We start from the raw sequence: 22,103 nt of genomic DNA, 5'->3' as shown, positions 1-22,103 counted from the left end.
ACGGGTTAATTAACCTCGGACCATTTTGCTCTCAGCTGAGCAATCGTGACTGCACCGACGACGGTAGTTTAATTAACTATTGAGCCACCTGCGATACTGCAGTCAACCTCAGAAATTGCACTCGGCGAAAAGCTCTCCGGTGCTTCGGCTTAGACTTTCCGTCCACTTTCAGGTTTCCCGGTTACTTTTTCCGTACTTTTAGTTTCCTCCAATTTAGGATTCGCGGACTCCGTACGCCTTGATCATCCCGCCGAGTCGACGAGACGCTTTATTCGTCTCACCGTTTCACGCTGCGTGCCGAATCACTGGGTTTGCGAATCTGGATCTTTGCATTCGCAAACTAGTTTAGCAAGTCTAAAACCCGCTTTGTGCTAGTTGCATATTATTATGCATACTTTGTTGAACGACGAAATGAATTCTATCGTCGATGGCGTAACTTCACGCAATAAGTATGCCTCGAATTTATCCCAAACGAATTTTCATCGCTGTATCAATTCTGAAAATTGAGCATTTTTTGTGTGAAAACGAAGAAACACGCGAACGGACAAAGTGACCAAGGTTTACGCACAGAGAGTATATAATGTATACGTAACGTTGAATTCCCGTCTCGTAACTTCTATTGTTATTCCCGATGGATAATCAACTTGATTATTACTTTATCAACGATGCGATCGAACGAACCTCCTCCTCGTATCTCACCGAGCGCCACTCGAATGGCGTTGTTAAAAAAAGGTTACGCTTAAAATCGCTTGCGAGAACATCTCGCTTAAAATTTTCAAATTACTTATCCAAGCGCGGAACTGTTATAATAACTACGTATAATCGACACGTCGAAAAATGTTCGCGATAATTTTCAGGCCTGCGAACTTTAAAGCCACAGTGAGTTATTAGGTACGCTCATAAATTCAAAGTTGCTGCGAGGGCATAATTGAAGCAATAATTACCTTCAACTCGAAACGTGTGCGAAACAAGCGCCGAGTAATTAACCAAATTTATACCACAACGGTAACAAGAATCACCGCTTGTGTTAGCCGGGAGACTTTGAAGTGAAAGAAATCACATCTTCGTGCGGTACTTCGGGCTGAATGCTACGCGTAACTCAATCAAAGGAATAACCTCGTTAGGAACGTCGTCTCGGGAGCAAATGCGGAATAATTAAATTCTTTCCGGAAAATGGCAGGCAAAACCGCAAAATATCGTCGAAATTCTTCGTTCGGCCAACCCCGAGGGGATCTGAAGATTCGTGGATCGATTTCGCAAGATTTTTCTGCGCGTCTTATTCAAAGGAGGAGATTACACGAACTTTTTGACCCGAGCCGTCCGTCAAATTCGCTCTCTTCGCTTTGTGTGCTCCGACCTGTCTTCCGGAGTGCCGGTAAGTAGACGAACACGAAACGTGCAAAGCGCCGACGACTTTCCAAGTTCATGAGATTACTACTCTACTTTTAGATTCGCACTCCGTTCGAGCCTATTCAGAAACAATCGAACGACAAATTGCAAGATTTGAAAGTTTTACCTCGGCCGTAACGTCTTCCGTCTAAATTTCTCGAAGTAGAAAATACCCGCCCACCAATTTGCAGAAGTGTGACATGTACCCGCTACCGCAACCGCTAGGGTTTCTTTTCTTCGGCACAAAACGGCGTTTTGTCAAAAAAATAGTTTCTTTCACGTCCGACAGGCACCAATGAGGTACTTGTGTTTTTCTACAAATGAAAACAGAGACTAAACGGCAGGTATCAAAAATTTTTGTTTGCTCAGTTCAAAGTGTTACGTGTTGCAAAGAACATACCTATACTCCTGCACACCAAAATTCAAAGGTCTTTGATGAATGAGCGATATTTTCACCTTTCGACAGCAACTTTTACTTTTACCGCGTAATCTCGCTCTGAATGGCGACGTCCCACGGATCGTGATTAACGCCTAAGTATCTTTTGAAATACTAATTGAGTGTTTAAAGCGCGGTGAACATGTGAACATGTTCTCGGTACTCGTCATGAAAGACGAATGAAACTTTGAGCCGCACGACAAAGGATGAAGTGAAAAAAGCGCCGCCAATTTTTTGGAACAACGATATCACATTCTTACTGATACGTGTATTGACATACCTAAAATATTTTCAAAGACATGCATTTTCAAGCTTTAAGTTCAGCGTAATTCGAATTCCCGATTTGCCTACCAAATTTCGCGTCCAATATCATTGTCTCGATAAAAGGTTCGTTAAGTATTCATGAAATAAAGAAATCGCGCGATATTCTTATTCCGCATTTTTTCATCATATACCTGGTGCAGAATAGCGAGTGTAGTTGGCAAAAAAAATAGAAGAGGAATTCCTTGTTCTTATTCTTCTTCGTTCTCCTTTTTCTTTCGGCAATTTCCCACCGTGCCGTTAAAAGTATAATAACCACTTACCAATTAACATTTTTCACTCAGACCTTCTGGCTGTTATTTCCATGCGCCTGTTACGACTAACGTGAATATGGAAAGTGATAAAATTTCCTGCCGCATGAAAATGGCAGTAAAGCTGAGTTAACTCCCGCGTATTTAACGCAACTTGTGGTTAAATTATTCCGTTAGAGTTACTCGATTTTCCCAACCCATCGGTCGGTGCACCTTGCAGGCAAATGATGCACCGCCGATCGAGCCGGCAGCCATCACGCCATTTTCTCGTAAACTACCAGAGCGGTTTCTTTTCTTTCTTCTCGTTTTATTCTCTTCCCTAGTTTCTTTTCACCGCGGAATTTCTTTTTCACCATTCTTTTTTAGCGCAATCCTCTTCTAGTAAGAAATAAATACGGCGCCGCGTATTCGGTTTACCCTCATATTTTCTTCCATGCTTACATTTATTTTTTTTTCCCCGGCGTATACTTCTGTATTTATACCAGTGTAGAAAATATTAGATAACGTGTCACACGCGAATGGTTTATTATAACACCGTTAACGTTCTCTAGCTCCATCAATATGTCGTGTCAGCTCTAACGTATTGCAGCAACGTTTCCATATCAACGAGATAATTAATTCTTTTCTTTTTTCTTTTCCAAATCATTAACGTTAGTATTATATCATTTTTATTGGAGATTTTCTCCAGGAAACTCCACTCGTGTTTTCATTATTAACCGCCACTTGGTACCTGTCAGGAATCGATTGTAAAACAATAAAAAATGTCATAAGTTAAAATCAGATTACGAATTTATACAATTTCAACGAAAAATGTTAGGAACATGCCGCGATTGATATTTTCTTCACCACACGAGCTGGAACAAGTTTTATTACATTGTATTAAAAAATTCATTCGTCTTCAAATAAAATTCCATTTAATCTGTAAAAATTTTTAATTACTCACCTCTGAATATAACGTATTGTGCAAGATTTTCTTCCAACAATTCTCGTTCATTTTGAATTTTAACCTACAAGTAACAGTCGCAGGAAATCGGAGGTCTGGATTGAAAATCGAGAGTTTGAATTGATTAACTGACAGAAAGAGAAAAAGTTTGGTGGAAAGGGAGGGAAAAACCGTATAAAAAATGAACAGCCTAATTCGGAACTGTCGGGTAACTTTTTTCTCGTGAAAAAAAAAAGCCTTCGATCCCCGGGTACGCTGAATTCTATCGTGAATAACGAATCATGTCGCGTAATGCGCGAGTATCGAGGACGTGTACCTGTGTGTATACATGATCAGCGTCGGTATCGAGCTGCACAGGATCGTTTCTCCCCCTGGCTTCGGTCGTTAATTTGTCGTTAGAGTAGGAATGATTTTCCGCAGCCCCCGTCGCTGTTGGGAATAGTTCCGTTTTGTAATTGGACGATGTAACAACGAACACGGAGAGTAATAAATTGGGTCTGCACATGAAGAGCGTGCGTCGTCTAATGTAACCGCGGTAATACCCAAATTTTAACAATTTTTTTCCCAACTTCTTTTCTTTTCTTTTTTTTTCTTTTTTTTTTTTTTTATTCTCCTTCAAACATTTTTGCATGACCGACACATTCAGACCTGCAGGCAAAACGGCGTCGCAGATAGCCTAAAAGTTCTCTTGGCCAGCTTCATCTGCATGTAAATACCTTCGCCTACCTATTTTCATTAGGCACTAACGGTGCTCGATATTTTTCATTTAACTTGAATCACTCCCGAAACCACGAGCTGAAAAACAACAACGAACCGTCAAGGCTAAATACTGGTAACCGCAGTGCAGGATTTATACATTATGTAAACTAGAACTCGAATCAAACTCTTTATCAGTGAATCAAACATTTTTTAAATTATAAAATTGTATTTGGTTCAATTCGATTGAACCACGTTCATTTTTCTCACTTTAAGTTTTCATTCGTGTACTAATAATACTGATTTTATACTGAAAATGTTAATTTCGCAGATAAATTGATAATCAGTGACAAAACGCGTGAAATATGTAGACTTAAAAATGCGAAATATTCATACAGTTCCTGTGTAATGGGTTTATTTGTATTGGCATTTAATTTTCAACACTCGATATAATTCGTAGGTCTGGATTACAGGCTCGATTGAACTCAACGAGGTCATTCGACATGTAGGTACCCGTACTGCGTATACAGGTGTGCATACATATCGCGTGTCTAATAGTATAAAGACGTATGTGCCAAAAAGGCGTAGAATTTTTTTTTTATCGCGGCATTTGCTACAAAAGAACCCAAAACGTATAATTCGACTAAAATGAAGAAAAGGTAAAACGCTTTATGTTTGACGAACACGCCCTTTCAGCATCAAAATGTATTTTTATTCATCACATTTATAAATAGCGTAAGGTTACATCCGCCATTTTTTTGTTTTTTTCGTACGCGACGCAAAAACCTTCAACACATAAAGATTTATCGATTTCGGAACGAATTTAAAAAATTTTTTCAAACACTCATCGAAAATTCTGTCAAAAAATAATATCGGATGTAACGGCATAAGGTCTTTGTGGGCACATACAACGTCAGTGAACGTAATTATTTTTCATAAAGTTCGATACGAAAGGGCATAACCGGCAATACTTCCGATATTTTACCGTTAAATGGTCAATTTTTTTAATCTCAACAGTTTTGACTGTATCCTCATATTTTTCGCGTAAATACAAGGGAAAAAAATATGCGTGGTAAAATGTCGTATAATGGCGGATACGTCCTTATACCATTAGAGAGGCGATATAATACCTATAATAAAACGAGAAAAATGCGTATCCGTACAGAATTGTGATATCAATTTCAAATGGGGTTCCTTGCTGCTGCTGAAACGATGAAATCTGCCGCAGACAAACGCAGAATATTATAATTATTCCACGTGTAGCATATCTGAAATAATACAGTCTCGCCTTGAGGCTTGTGATACGTACGGGCACCTTTACAGGTGATATACATGTATACATGTACATATGTACGTCATGTATAAGAGAGCGACGACCCGGTAGCGTGGGAGGAAATGGTCGATTCTACCAATACATAAATACGTAATGCTAAATATTCCGCCAATTGTGAACGTCTGAAACTCCCCGCCAGCCTTCCTAGACATGTGCCGGTTCGTAGGTCTTCCGTATAGTCTTTCAGAGATCAATACATCTCGCCGATTCTATCGTTATTGTCTCCTGTTCGTCAAACGCCCTTACAGGTTACCTATGTACCGGCATATCGTCGATATTCGTGTAGATATTCTCTGAACTAGGGCTCCGCACCTTTACACAAAGTACGATGTGAAGAACGCCGCGCTCTATTCTCGTCGGGAAAAACATTCTTGTGTTAGCAATATGCTAATTCGAATTATCGCGACAAAGTTTTGCCATAAATTTGAAAAGTGTGAATTTTGCAAATTTCCCGCGTAACCTTGCTGCGAATGACTAAGTGCCGCTTTACACGTGTCGTTTGACAGTTTCGGTATAAATCGAAGTGATAATTCAAGCGTAGTATCTACCAGACTCGAATCTGCAGGGTTAACCTCTTCACTCTAGGTTCACCGAATCGTGATAACGAAACATTTATCACCATCTATCGAGTAAAATCGATACGATTGTAATTGGTTAACGAGTCATTACGTGGTAAGGAATTATAGATAATTTTCTCTGATTGTGAGCGAAATGTTGTTGATGGACAATATATGTACATCAAGGTAGTGTTTGAATAGGTCATTTTTCAATTTCTACCGGCTCACCCCCCAAATCGGCTCCACATAATTCAAAACTAATTCTCTAATTTTTTCAAATTTTTATCTCAACTTTTTATAAAATTTTTATGAAATTTGGTACAGGAAGATCTTTGGTTCGCTGATTACGAGTCTGAACTCAAAATTTGAAAGTTCAAAGCGGCGGATCCAATATGATAAACAACCCCAAAAGTTACTTAATATTGCCATATTGGATCCATCGTTTTGAACCTTCAAATTTTGAGTTCAGACTCGCGATCAGTGACCCAAGAAACCGCTAGATATCAAATGTGACCTAAATCTGTTCTGTAGATTTGACGTGCCTCTGAAAGGGTTGAATGGAATCCACCCTCTTTGGGGGACGGGTTAGAGTTGAGTTAAAAATCTGCAACAGTGAGGGAATTATGTTTGAATTCTTTGAAGCCAATTTGGGGGGCGAGCCGGTCGATATTCAAAAATGATCATTTTAAGGACCACCCTAAATTGTACATCCATTGACGTATGTTTCTGCACGGTATGTGACTTCAAAAGTAGATAGACACTTGTCCTAACTACAGAGCTATGTAAGCAGTACGAGGACCATTACGTATATGTAATATCCAGTCGTAGCAATGGCACTTCAAGTATACCTTAAACGCCCAACAATAGGTAAACATAAAGTGGTGCATCACGGTAGTAAACGTACGATTAACTATGGTAAGTTTGATTGCGGCGTGAGCATATGCAAAGTACACAGACGCAAAGTGCACGAGTCGAATCGATTCCAGCCATTTCCACTGGACGCAAGCTCGATCCGTTGCACGTGGGCAGGTAAAATATCAGATGCACGCCTTTACACTGCAGTTAACGACGGTGTCACCGTGGAACAGAGAGAGTTTGCCGGTGCTTCAAAGCTATCAAAGACGCGCGTCCGCTCCGCCATCAGGACGTGGTATTAGCGACCGTGTATAAGGGCGTGGAGGGGTGTGGGAAAAAAGTATAAGGTATACTTCCACGAGCCGAGGGTCAAAAGAAAAGAAGCCTGCCTCGGGTTACGAGCGACGAAAGTTGAGCTTTTGTTGAACGACAAACGCCACTGTTGCTTTATTACTGCAGTACCTACACAGTGAGGTAGACCGCTCGTTGTATACAATATGTACACGGGAAGGGATGATGTACGTAGATGTGCCTGTACAGGAACGGGATACCCGAGGTATGAAAAGAGAAAGGAGATGATCGCGAAGAAGGAGCAGCGGGAGTTGGAACAGAGACCGGAGAGAAAAAAAATGAGGAATGAGAATCTGAAGAGAGAGAGAGAGAGAGAGTGCTTATCGAATATTGCTACTTTACCTCGACTGCTCGACGACGGTTAAGTTACACCCTTTAAGATCCGACACACCCCCTACCTCCAATGAATTCAGAAACTCGTTTCATCTCGAAGACAGGGAAAATTTTCCGAAGAAGGATTTTGAAAGAACATAAAATCGCGAGTAGTTTTCATTCAGAAGCTCCTTTCTCTCGTTACGAATAAAAATTATTTTCCGTCGTGCTTACGGATATATTTACAAGGACTCGGTCCTACGTAACGACGATCGAAAACTGAAAGAAGAAGAGGAACCCTCTGGACTTTTCCCACAGAATAGTTGACGAAGAAGTTATCGAGACGTACTGTATTATTAAACGACTGTGCAAGTAGTTGTCGAGCAGGGTGTAAAAAATGATTGCATAAAATTGCATGCGGACTTACGTTATAATTTATGGAATAATAACATATCACCGGTGTCCGGAGATCAGGCCACACATCGCAATCGCCGTAGACGTACGTCGCAGGAAACGCGGCAGGAAAGACGCAATCTGCAAGGAAACACGAAAAACGGTGATTAGATTTTTACGAGGGAACGCTCGTGAAGAAGGGGTTCATATAAGCTATGAAGGATATAATAACGTAGCTGAGCGTAGCGCGTAACTCAAACTACACATTTGTGCGAGCGAGGCGTATCCCAAGATGGGTTAAACAGGGTACACATCAAGCGGTGTAGGAGAGCCACACAAATCTTGCCAGCGCATGCAAATCACGTGATAAATTTATTTACATTAAACCGTAACGCGGGAGTAGGACTATACGCCCGAAGATAACTGTAAGCGAAACTCTATCCATTACCAACGCTGCAGGGGTTTATAGTTTTGGTACCGTAGACTGAGGCGAAACTCTCTGACGAAGGATATAACGAACCCCGCTTAGTACGTATACGTATATCCGGAGCAATTATGCGGTGCTTGATACGACAGGACGAGAGGGTGCGCGGAGAAATGAAGAGGGAGGGAGGGAGAGAGAGAGAGAGAGGGAAAAAACGTTGAAGCTACGCAAGCGTTTCGACGTTGCAGCAATCGCTTGCCAATCACTGAACCGACGATCGTAGAACCAACCGGCAAGTTGATCATGACACTCGAGATACGCGTTACAGGCTCCTGATAAGTGTTATACTTCTGGCGCAGCGGCAAAGCCCGACCGTAACCTCCTGACACCGATGAATTATTCTGATCCTTAGAGATCAGAAGTTGAACGTTGAGGGGAATAAAAAAAAGAAAAAAAACAGTATACAAAGAAGAAGAAAAAAAAAAAAAAATAAGAGAAGCGGTAATGAATAAGAAAAATGAACGAAACTGAAGGCTATTTCTGAGGTGAAAGGAAAATTGATATTGCTTTTTCTTGACGCGTTTCAAAGGTATACATATACATATATATATATATATGTGTATACACATATAATATGAGGTAAGGTAAGGTTCCCAGTGCGCAAAATGCCTTCAGAAAAATCAGCGTTATATCAGCACCGAGACTCTGTACACTAACGAAAATTGTAACAAGTCAATATTTTTTCTTTTTTTTTTTTTTTCTCCTCACATGTCCTCGAAACTTTCTAAATCCTCGTGAAATTGAAACGAATTAAATTACTCGAATTTGTGAACTGTTGTAACGCGTGTCAAGTAATTTCTACACACATCGTTCAAAATCATGCATAAACCGCTGCCCACGTGCGCATGCAAACATCAAAATGTTTTGTAACTGAGAATTGTTTAAGTATGACTGGCCTCAATAAGGTACAACGAATTTTTTTTTCACCATCGCTGCAGCGCAATGTAAGAGTTGGACATAGATTCATTACGAGAGTATTTAAAACGGTCAAGTGGCTCCTTAATTACGATTGTGTAAACGAACTAACGGCTGGAATTCATTTACTTGAGACGTATAATATGGTGTTTTACGTGCGGGTATATTTGTGTAATTGAATGTCACTCGGTAGCCTTCGTCAGTAAACTTTGTAATAAGTGATTACGCGATGCGGACGAATAATTATATGCTGTTTGCGAGATAATCATCGCCAGGCAAAACTACGCGTGTAATGCATTATTCGATTACATTAAATTGCAGAGAATGCTAAAGACACGGAGAATAATCTCTAGGTATTTATTATACCTACATAATGTAAGTAAGCGTGTCTAATTAGAGTGGTATTAAAGTAAACGATGCAATTCTTGACTCGTCGTTAAATTTTTTTTTTTTCTCTCTCTATTTTCGTCCGTAGAGGAAACATTTCCGCAAGCACGCGCCTCGATCCTTTTCAACTTACCGCGAGGCTAACACTTGAGTCCTTGAGTCTGTTTAACTCTCGAGTTTTATTTTGCGATTCAATAAAAATCGCGTTGTATCCAAGCTCTCTAATTTTTATTGAGAACGAGATTTATACCGTTGAAAAGGTAACCGTAACGAAATAAATACATTTTTACAAAAATGAATTAAAAAATTAGTCAATTTCAAAGAGTTTCAAGTAAATTCCACTCAACGGTTGTACAACGCTTCTCAATGCTCAACTTCTTCAAGGCAATTGTCGATCTTTTGGAAAAAGAATGATCGACAGTTTATGATGATTTTTCGAGGGAACGAACAATCGTGCAACGTATAAATCATTCATAAATCTGCTCGAACGATTCATCAGCGCGGTTTTAATACAGGCGTCAATTGCGCGACATCTGCAAGAGGCGATTACTGAATTCCCGTCAATTACCGAACACGTTATTAGTGCGAAGGTGTGAAACGGAGGCGAAAATACCCCAGACATCGATAATTATGCGGTCTGTGGTGGAAGCTAACGAACGAACGGATTTGCAGCCGCAATTTTGCGGCCGGAGCGCTTTTAAAGCGGGGAAAAGAAATTCGAGGCGTTGGTGGAGAAAAAAGAAGCAGCGTCGTGACGCACGCACGGATTCGTGGTCTGCAGGTTTGCAAAAAGCATTAAGCCCGTGACCGCATACCGAACGAACTTTGAACCCCCTGAAAGGATTATCAGTAATCGACCAGCAACGACGATTCACCTGAAACAACGCGAACTCGCGGCTAAACGCGGCGAAACGACGCTGGTGCAACAAGGCTGGCCGAGCGGCCGGTGCTACGTCGTCTCTGCTAACGAGGGCCGTTAGTTTTAACAACAATTGCAACCAACGCGCCGGAACACGCGCGCCTCTCTCCGCCAACTGAACTGCAATTGCGAACCAGATGGGCCAACAAATTACACCCTCTGATGCAGTTCCGTCTTTCCGGAGAGCAAATAAACGCGCAAGCGCCGAGCGTTTCGGTCCTTACGACCGTCCAACTTTGAAAATTTACACACGTACCGGATATAAATCCCGCGGCATTTTAACGACTTGTAATTTTGCCGCTTGCGCTGACGAGAACGAGAAAGAGAAAGAGGAATAATAAGTCTAGGGGAAAAAAAATTTCAACACAGATCGCTCGTAACCGATGGAATTCACTGAGATCCTGTCCGTGGTCCGATCAAATAGTGTTCAAGTTTTGTTAACTCATCGTTTAACGGTGTCTCCAATTATACAATTACGATAAATCGATTTTTTATGCCTAATTTTTTTTAATCCGTCAGCAATCTATTTTCCATTGCAGTAAATGCGACAACTGGGCTCAGTTTCTGCCTTGACCGTACATTTGTTAGATATGTTGAAACGGTCAGTGACCAAAGGCCGCTTGAGAATTTTTATCGATCTATTGCGATATATCTTATTTTAAATTAACAATCGAATAATCACCGGGTGTTCTTGAATGTTGAAGCACACGGAGCACATGATGTTACTCGCAAAAACATTGGATGAAGTACGTATCGTACGATTAAAGGAAGTGGAGAAGAATATCGATTGTACCCATCGCTGCATAAGTTGGTGAAAAGTTGATGTAATTTGTTTGTCTCAGGCGGCTGGTTGGTTCATTCATCGGTGCATTCACCCTGAACCCAATGAATTGTAGAATATACCAGAAACGGTTTATTCTTTCGCGTTTAGAATCAATCGGCCGATCGACTGTAAAAACCAAGTTTCACAGACGAGCTCGCAATTGGCGATGGTATAGGTGAACTTTCATGCGGGGCTGTAGCGGCATGGTGTTATTTATGCACACCTCTGCAGTACGGGTGCGCATTTCTCTACGTGATTCGCGTACCAAACGGGTTATAGAATTTTTCCAAAGAAACACCTGATACGTGGATAATCAAGTTATTTGTCATCCTGGCTCTTGCAGTTTGAAAAATTATTCGTTTTTAGGTTCGACCAGAGATTAACGAAGTCCGTTCCCTGTAACGGATTGAAGTACCTGGCATACCCTGGATTCGTGGCGGTATACAGCGAGGGTTGCAGGAGGCAAGGGGGGAGGGGGGGAGGGGGATTTGATAAAGACTATAAATAAGTTTATTTTCTGGTGTCGGCGATGTGTCTCGTGTTTTTGGAAAGTTTTCTTCGGCATCGGAACTTTCGGTAAATTCAACGCGAAGCGACGGTGCTTTGGCCCCTGGAACTTTTCACTTACTGCAAAAGTTTGTTCATTTACCGCCTCCGGCTGAACGCAATACATCTTTTCTCCTTATAAACGAAAAGCTCGAAGTTTGCCACGCGGAAACCGATCATCTCTGCTGATCAGCGATAAACTGATAAAATACAAGAAGTATAGACGAGAAGTGATAGGAGAAATGCTCGACAGTCACTTGACCGAAGAGAATGAAATCCACTTGAGGAATGAGGCGAGGAGGAGAATTAATTACCAGGAGAGGCGACGACAGCTGACGATCGCGTTTGCCAGGTGGCGTGTAAAACGACGCCTCGTGAAGAACGGTAAGTCGAGACGCACATGCGGCGCATTGAATCTTCGACCGTGCATCCGCCAACAGGATGATTCGAAAGACATATGAGTGAAAAAAAAGAAATCCAACAACGAAAGCAGTCGCAAGCACTGTACGGTGATCCAATTATACGTGTCAGGATGGAAGAATTCAGAATATTTAGGGCTGCGGTTGATTTATCGTGGCTTTGCGATGATGAAAATACGACCTGATATGCGAAATTTGAAAAATTAACACGCTGTCGATAAGATTACGTTTTATTTCGATCGAGATTGCCTCTCGAAAATCTGACTACGGACAATCGTTGAAACGGAAACGAGGAATATCTGAAACACCGGCGTCGTTCGAATCTCTCAACGGAGGTGGGGGGACTACTTTAAGTCCAGTAGGGTCGGGAGGAAAACAGCTTATGGGTATAATAAAAGCAAGAAATCGTTTATACACGGTTAGCAGCTTAGGTTTGAAAAATAGAAACACTCACTCCAACGGCAACGGGTTAAGTGTGACTCGACGTCGGCAGACATCTGGAAACCCAGAGGCGACATTACCAGACGATTCTGCATCTAAACTGCAGCCGAGTTTCTATGCGGTGAGAGCTGTAGACGGACGAGCAAGTGTCTCAAGTTACGGGCGCGCATACGGGAGTACGTGTAACATTTTCTCTCGCGGTATGCATGTACGCGTTGCATGTTCCCAGAGAATATACGCGGCTCGCTGTTCCAAAGCGTACGTACCTGGGGTACAAGACGAGAGTAGCGCGCAAGGATAGTCGTGGAAAACCGACGTACCTAGATGTCTGACCGCAGGTGTGACTGGGATTAGCGAGGACTCGAGTTGGGTTATCAGCTCGGACGACAAAGCTGGCGTTTCGAAATACGTACGGCGAAATACACTTTGCCCCTCTTATCGCAGGGTTTACAGAGATCTGCGCGTAGATAAACGGGTGTATTAATACTGATACCCAAGGCTCTGGGAATCGGGCTAATTTGTCCCTCGAGAGCTGTCCCTAATTTTCGAACCGTGTTGATCGGCCGAACGGATAGGGGTAAAAGTGAACGTGAACGAGGAAACGGCGGGTACGATGTGCAAATTTTTGTAATTCTTGCAAGGTGCGATACAGGGGATGACGCGAATCGTGGCATTTCCCGTTCACGCTGTCGCGAGTAACTCACGTATCCTACCGAGACATTTCGGAACTCACGCTTCGAAGTGCGGTTATAAGCATGGTCCGGCAGAAAGTCTGAGCCGTTAAGAACATGTGGCTGACTGAGCAGGAGGCAAAGAGTGTAACGATTGCGAAGCGCCTCTAAGAAAAGAAATAACGAAGCCCGGTGGGAGTTCGAAGAGTAAACCACTTCAGCGGCAGCCCATTACACAGAGTCAACATGCCGCGTATACTCCTCTCTTGGAACTCCGGATAACCGCTAATAAGAGCCGTACATTTTATTGCCGATGAGGAAGCACAGCCGAGAGCTGGAAATTGAACAACAGCCAAACCGAGAACTGGGGGTGTGATGGAGGCCACGGCGAGTCAATTTGTCGAAAGGTGGAAACGATCGGCGTGCAAATCGAATCTCTCGATGTTCGGTACACCGACACGCATCTCCAGCAGCATATAACGAGTGATGATAAATCTTCGGGTACGCACGACGAGACCGTTAACCACGTCCCATTTGGCATCGATCATAGCCGACAAATGGTTGAAGCATCGATCGTTTCTCGATGTATCGACGATGGACTGTCCCTTCCGGTTTACCGACTGGACGTATCGTCACGCATCCGGCAACGTATCGTTATGAACCTCCGTCCATGGAGGAGAGTCAAGGTATGATATTTACACTGTCTCCGCTTCTGAACCGGAAACTGACTCAACCGCAACAAACTGCGGCGAAACTGCAGCGGTCTGTGCGCACGTTTTCTGACGGATAAAGTGCGCCATTTACTCTTCGCCCCGGCCGACCTTCTTATCCTTTATCCGTTACTTTTTCTTTTCTTTTCTTTTTCTTCTTTTCTTTTATCTTTCCGGGGCGACATACAAGACGCCGGAGACAAGAGAGTGAAATAAAAGAAGCACGGTGTATTTATCTCCGTGGGTTTTTAACACTCGGGAATTTAGAGGTAGTTTCAAGTTTTTTACGACAGCTTTCCACAGTCCACAAGTTGCAACTTTGTCAGATAAACCTGATCTCTCTCTCTCTCCTCTCTCTCTCTCTCTCTCGCTGACTCTCTCTATCCCTCTATTTTCTTCTATTTTAACCTATATTGTTTTTACTTTTATTTCTATTTTCACTCATTTTTACCTGATTGATTTATTCATCCATTTATTTACCTGTTTATTAGTTTTTTCTTTACTTACTGTCCATTTTAGTTCTATACATCTTTATCTACTGCTGTCTCTCTTCTTGTGTTATTACTACAACTCTGGTTTTAATTTTTATTCTAATTTTGCGTTTTAATACGCGTTTCATGTCATAAGTATGTTACATATCCTAAGGGGACTTGTCCCAGGACGAACAAATGCCTCTCTCTCTATATATCTCTACACCCTTCTCTCTCCCTCCGTTCACTTCCTCTTCTTCTTCTCCTTCGTGTTCCTGCCCTCGAGTCCTTTCCTCACTTTCTCCTGCCGAGCCTTATATACATACATATATATATATATATATATATATATATCGAAATTCCTACCGAATTCCTCCGGCACCCCGCGTCGCCTGTCCCGCGTTGTCGTCGAGACGTGGATTTCTCGCGAGAGAGTTCGCAAACGTTTGTCTAGCTCGCTAATTTCGCTCACAGAGTTCAAGCTCGTAATTTTCGCAGACTATTAGAGATTCTCGAAATTATAGTAATCCCCGGAGAGGGAATTAATTTCCCGCGGCCTTGATCCGTGCCCACGCTCAGACCAAATCGTGCGGCCAGTTAAGCTTTTTGCCCTCGTCTAGACTCACGTATAATATTTATCCAAAGCTTTTCGGTCAAACATGCGGGGTTTTCCTTACCTGGAAGGTTAATTGAAAATGTAAATTGCTCGTAACGTAAACCAGATATTTAAAAATTTTTGTTTTGTTCGAAAAACGTCGAACGCTGAAACGTTGACCACCATGACGCCAAATTATCACCTAAAAAGAACCTAATCCTTCTATTTTGGTAAGCTTGCGTCTGTCTTTGATGGCTTCTACCGATGTACCTACAATTATGAATACATGACGTCGTCAGATGGTGTGAGAAGTGCTCGTAAGTTAGTGTAATTTTCACCGAATAGAAAATCACATCAGAAAAAGATTCGAGTGTCGTTCCTGACGTAGACGTAGGTAGGGGAGGTGTGTGTATACAGTCCGGATTATTTACGATGCAAGATCGAAAGGACGCTAAATCCTATCGGGCTTTCATCCTTCACGAGAGCGACAGACGTGGTGGCCGAACTGTACAGACGGCTACGAGGCGAGGGCAAGAAATGGGATTGTTTTCTCGACGGGAAAAGGATAAGGAGAAAGAGGAGGAGGAAGAAGATGAAGGAGAAGAAGAAGAAGAAGAAGAAGAAGAAGAAGAAGAAGAAGAAGAAGAAGAAGAAGAAGAAGAAGAAGGAGGAGGATGAGGAGGCCGCAGCATTGTGTTACCTTGTGAAAGATGTATAATCGTGTAAGTGGGACGTCGCTGGGCTTCGCCCATTTCCTGCAGGGATCTCCGCTCCGCACGAGTTGCCTATTCGTCATTTCAGACGAATCGCTCCCACAGGAGACTCCAATTCGTCCTCGATATCACTTAACTCGAGCCAATGGAAAAAGATTTCAGATGATTCCGAACCACCACGGAGCAAAGAACAATGTATTTATCTGTACAACCCGCCACTGCAGCCGGAGAGGAAGAGAGAAAAATAAAGCCTCACGTCATCCCACAGGGCAAAGCTCGTAGTTTCTGCCGCACAGGGTGGCGATAAAATATCAAACTCGTTTCATTTCTGACTCATTGTCGCTTTGATCGCCGAAAAATATCATTTTTTTCTACACATTCTTCCTAATTGGCTGAGAATTTTCAAGCTTGTAACCTTTCAACGTATCATTGGAGGAATAATTAATTGTGAGAGTCTGTGATGTTCCCTTTATGCTTCCTTGGGAACTTGATGTTTGTTTTTTTTTTTTTTTTGCTAGCAATGAAACGTAATACGGTTTTTCTTTCGCTGTTTATATTCTACTCTTGAAATTCAAAACGTTCCAAGAATTTTATAATACTCAATTTTTCCGATACTTTCTCATTAGCGGAGGTATTTTTCAGAGGCATTCAATTTCTGAGCTAACCCCGTCACTGTAGCGGCGATACCGATTCCTTGCCAAAATATGAACAATATCCGTGTAACAAAGAGCTGCGTACACGATACAGCCCATTATTCTTCAGGGGTTTCTCAAAAATAAAAGACGCAGCTTTTTACATTGTGGGGTATATTTATTTAGCGAATTTTCAAGCGTTATTTTGTCATGCCGTCGCGCGACCCATTATACGCTCGATAATAATGTGCCGAGCGAGAAAATGATGAAATTTAGCGCTAATTTTATTCCGCACTGTTTAAACCGTTCCCAAGCGTCGTCGTCACACACTGACAATTTAATTACGTTATTATATCCAGCCTGCAATATCTGATCATCGTTGCTGCATAATTATTATGCTCTAGCACGATATTTGTGTAGGTAGTATAGACTGTGTCAAATATCAACTCGACGAAGTATCTCGTATGAAATTATTTATGTGCATAGAACAAGGCGCAGGGATAGAAAAAAGCGTAAAAATTGCCCAAAGGAAAGAAAAAAATTTTTACGCAGGCGAGTATAAATTTATGTATTCCTTGGTGAATATATAAGGGGTGTGGGTGAAATATTGCTCGTATACAATATCTAATACCGTGTAAAATAATTCTGCATATATAATACAGAATGTTATACAAGTAAGAAATTCCAGTGAAAAAACGGACCGATCGTGATTCGAATGAAAATGAGGTAAAAATCGAAGTACCTGAGGTTTATAGACTCTCCAATTTGCATTAAGCTAATCATTTTGCATGCTAGAAATTCTCAGGTACGTATGTTATATACGTGGATTGGAAATTGAAAATTTTATTGTATAAAAAAAATAATCACATCGACTTTCGACATCGACTCGTTTATGGAAACCTCCGAGACATGCCTTAAACACTGCGAAAATAATATACACAAATTTTCAGAGAACTTTTGACGCTTCTCAAGTCACGGTGACCCGCAGAATCCGAATAACAAAACACAGAGTCGGATTATTTACTGCATACAGCATAATTGGACCTTCATTTGCCGTTGCAAAAGAAAAAAATGAATCGTCCAGTATTATGCGGTTTTATAATTTACAATGAAACGACTAATCGTACACGTGAAAGTCACACCCAACATTTTATAATAACAAAACACCAACTTATCGTGTCATTATTTTTCATTTCCTTATTCACTCGTAGCAGGCTGTAATTCCTCTACCGATAAAAGTGGGTAAATACACTTCTCCGTGCAAATACGCACAGAAATTTATAAAACCCTGATGAAAAGTTTTAAGAACGAAACAAAAGAAACGAGATTAAAATATTTATTTCACTCTGCAGCGGCGTGGCGATACCTTCCTACCACCCTATAGATGAGATTTCGACGCGGTGCAAACGGTGGAGAAAAATGAAACGAAAAGATTGGCAAAGTCGCCAACGCGCGGTTGGAAGAGTACAAGGAAGGTATAAGTTGGCTCTGTACACAGCAGCAGCTGCAGAGCGAGAAGAGGAAGCAGGGAAGAAGAAGAACAAGAAGAAGAAGAAGAAGAAGAAGAAGAAGAAGAGGTTGGTGCAGAGTATTGGTATGTTGAAAGGTGGAAAGGAAGAGAGAAGCAAGGCAGAGAGGTAAGGAGGAAAGATGGGAGCGCGGAGAGGAAGAGGAATATTGTAAAGTCGATTTGGCGCACGTGGAAGGAATCGGGAGATTTTCATGCAGCACCGAAATACGGACAATTTATTTCCAGAGACGAAGATACGCCTCGCGTGACGGACGAGAGTTGCAGCGAGGTGCAGCGGAGGTGGAAAAGCGTCCGCCTCCGAAGATTCTTGAAAAGCTCGATCCGCGATCCGCTCGAATGGCGAAGCCGGAGGCGCCGATCGCGGGTTTAATGACGATAAGATCTCTTATACTGTCATTACGTTAGTCTTTTAACGAGGCCGCCTCGCCTCGGCGCTATTCATATTTTCCTCAAACCGGTTGGGGAAGAAGGTGAGATCAGTTAAGCTCGCCTAAAGAGGGATGCGGGAAAGAGGAATAAAAGAGCGTTGCAGAGGACGGAAGAGAAGTGGCTGGCATCGAGGAGGATAATTGTAATGTAATTCGTATCTTCACCGATTCCGTGTTCGTAAATTTATGGTAAACAGCTATCGTGAAGTGAGTGAAGAAATTTTATTAGCTTAATTTGAAAAACCGTAGCTTGTACACGTTTATTTAACATCGTTTCAGACGAATATTCGAACTTGTTTTTTTCATCTAGACGGCAATCAACTGAATTAACAATCATCGTGGGTATTAATTCTGTCAGATGTTATGCTTGGTGAATAATCTGGTCGTAAAATATACGGTGAAACGAAGATCAAACTGTTTTCGATGAGCACGCGGTTCGGTTAGATTCATATCTACCCTGGAAGTGAAGAAAAAAAAATATCCTTCCGGATGCTACGTAAGCAGAACAGGAAATCGATCTGCTGGAAAAAAATGACTGAGTTTGTTAGCAAAATGGCTTTGAATTACAGCTGGCGTAATTGACGTAATTATTTTCTTGCCTTATTAAAAGTTGTAATAGACGTAAAAGCGGTTTTATTTCGTTACTTATTTTATTTATTTCGTTTACTTGGTAGAACTTGGTTACAGCTTGTGAAGTAACAACTGGAATCAGTTGATTGAATCAACTATTGAAATCTTGTTTATTTATATAAGAAATAATAGGCAAGCGACAATTTATTCTTGAGAGTCATTCGCTATCGTTTATTTCAAACGATACGGTTAAACGCATGAACGGTTGCTAAATTGATTGCTTTATTTTTTGCAACAATTATAACAGTATTGTAATTATTACGATGATCAGATACTTGGGCAATTAAAGAATGACCCACTTTTAACTGACATACAAATTGTCATAATGTAAATCAGTTTCTTTTAAGATAATTCAGATAGAAATTCGAAAGTACAGACGTGAAAATTAATTCAGACTAGAGATGAATAGAAAATTCTTTGCCCGTTACCAAATCCATAACTACGTGAAATTGCTTGTTATTATTATTGTCATCTTCACATCAGCACGGCTTCATTTCATTTCATTTTTAAGCCTAATTAATTTTGACGTTTACTCAGAAACTGACATGTTTTTACCATCTCTCAAGACAAACTTGAAATATTATTCGAGCAAAACGAAAATTGAAAACGAAGAGAAAATGTCCTATAAAGAATCTTTAATAACTGAATATTACACCGTATAAATAGAATTCTTTTACCCGTGAGAAGATCCCGTTCATTATTTTACTCCTAGCTATACGATATACCGTCTTCTTGTTACACTTCATAACAATTACCCGCTTATAAGCTGCGCGCGATGCAGCATGAGGTGTAATTATTAATTAGCAGTCGCGTTACAAACACTCGCGAGTGGCTGGAGTAATTGTAAAATATTATACAGTAATGACATTAAGCAGTGATTTGCGATGAGATTCCCAATTCCAGCGTGGTGTATATTGGTTCAACCCGTTGTTGCCTGTAGCTTATACCAACCTAATTCACGGTGCATTTAATGGGCGTGCAATTCTCCGCAAATTCGAAGCCAATGACGCAATCCGCGAGCAACGTCAATATTAGCTCTACCAGCTGTTGGTTGTATAGGTGTTTGAACTATCTTAAACGCGTCAGTGCTGACCCAGTGACGTTTGCACAGTTCTGTCCTCCATGATGGTTCTACCGCATATACCTGTACCTATGCTCGCGGGTAAATAACAGAATGGAAAAAGGAATCAGTGAATTGTGATAGCGGATGAAAATACAATTGTCATCGGAAATTTCCAAGCTAGATTTGCGTTAAATGTGAGTTTAACTTGTCATCAAACATTCCAGATACGAAAGAATACGATTGTCCAACAAAGCTAACTTATCGTTTTATCTTGGTAAACTAAAGTATTTACACCATAAACAATAAAGCTTGTACTGTAAGTTTTCCGAAAAAGTATACGGACGTGATTATAGATCCTTGCACCGATCGTGGAAATACTTGTTGAAATATTTGTGACGATATTCACAACCGCATGAGCAGCAAGTTAGGAATGAAACCTCTTCGGATCATGACTACGGCGCGTCGGCTTCGAAAGGATCTCAGAAATGTTGGTTGAATAGGATCGACGCGCTATCCATCCAATGCCGCAGACTTGCTTCTTCAGCTCATTGTTTCATTGTTTCAGGAGAAAACAGTTTCCAATTAGACTTTCATATTCTATGACTATAAATGAGGAGTCTTGCCGAGGAAAAGGAGGAGAAGGAGGAAGAAAGTCTGCTCCAGACTTTTGACAAAATTTGTATTTATATTCATAAGACAAGGCACTTGCACGTGAATAGCTTCAGGTACCATTTCCAAAGCGACGAAGTCTCCAGTCGGAAAATAAATTTCCATTCTTCTAATTTCTGCCCCCCCTACTTTCGGTACCTCCGTAAGAGCAATTAAACACCTGGTTGAAGTCGACACATCAACTTTCGGCGGTACTCGAAACCCTTTCGTTCCTTCGGCCAAAGGTCACTTCATCAGACCACACTGACGGATTGAGAAGCGATTCAACCCTGACACACTGCGCGAAGACGTGAACAGCGTACGGAAGTCGGTAGATGATGAGTACGTTCGATTACACGATGCATCTGCTCAAAGGTAAGAAAATTAAGTATTCATCAGGTATACGTTGATTCGACATTATGGAAACGCGTCTTTCCGAAAGCCTAGAAATTAATTCTACTGATTTACGGCATCGCTAACCATAGATGTAGTAATAATTAATATTCACGCGATACGTGCGTAATTTGTTTACAAGAATTTGTCAAGAAAGTTATTTATATATCCGTATGATGTGAAAGTGGCCCTGCCGACTTATCGACAGCGCTTGACCGTCTAACGATTTTAAGTCTTTCAACCAATTCCAACGTTCGCAGGCGTGTGCTTTTCAGGTTTCCATCGGTCAAAGTCAATCTGATTAGGACGACTTGCCCTCTCGTCAAAGCCACGATTATATTACAGGAATCAACTGCCCACCTCCACGTGCTTGACAAAAATCGAAACAAGTTTTAAACAATGCGGTTTTGTACGGAGTCAATTTTATCGCCAAGTAGCCTCGCCATGTAATATATAGTACAAAATGTTACGATTTCACGAGATAAACAACAATCACTGGTCAAAGCACCTAAAACCCTTCGTACCTTTTTCCATTTCTCCATTTCGGCCTTGTGAGAGTCGATCAAACGCACGACCATCGCTCAATTAATTCCAATTCACAATCACATCCCAGGATGAAAAGTCGAACAGTCAGAGGCCGGAGATGGCGAAAGAAGTCTCTCGCACTCCTAACCGGATGCACTGGACCGTCGTCTCGCCGAACGGGCGATGAAAAAGTCTGCTCGGGCATTCTAAGCCGGGAGGAGAAAAAAATCCAGACCCGTTTATTGTTGTGAGTTAGCTCGAAACAAAGGAGTCTAAAAAGCACGCAGCACAACACCTAGGCATCCAGTTAGCGTCGTAGATCG

The 22,103-nt window shown here is 41.5% G+C and overlaps 1 protein-coding gene and 1 long non-coding RNA gene across 2 annotated transcripts in view; one reads left to right on the top strand and one right to left on the bottom strand.

Moving 5' to 3' along the window:
• LOC124300105 (uncharacterized) overlaps window positions 1-7,944 on the bottom strand; it is a 77,563-nt gene extending 69,619 nt beyond the window's left edge. The window contains exon 1 of the mRNA XM_046753790.1: window positions 7,872-7,944. The gene's annotated coding sequence lies outside the window, so the exon portion shown is untranslated. The remainder of the gene's footprint in view (window positions 1-7,871) is intronic.
• LOC124300106 (uncharacterized) lies at window positions 1,226-19,787 on the top strand. Its single transcript, XR_006907151.1, has 3 exons — window positions 1,226-1,375; window positions 1,450-1,689; window positions 17,915-19,787. It is a non-coding gene; the product is annotated as an uncharacterized LOC124300106 (long non-coding RNA).
• Window positions 19,788-22,103: the final 2,316 nt, after the last annotated feature.

The sequence above is a fragment of the Neodiprion virginianus genome, chromosome 3 (assembly GCF_021901495.1).
Source record: "Neodiprion virginianus isolate iyNeoVirg1 chromosome 3, iyNeoVirg1.1, whole genome shotgun sequence".
Classification (NCBI taxonomy): Eukaryota; Metazoa; Arthropoda; class Insecta; order Hymenoptera; family Diprionidae; genus Neodiprion; species Neodiprion virginianus.
The sequence above is the reverse complement of the archived record's forward strand: the minus strand, read 5'-3'. Positions and strand labels throughout refer to the sequence as shown.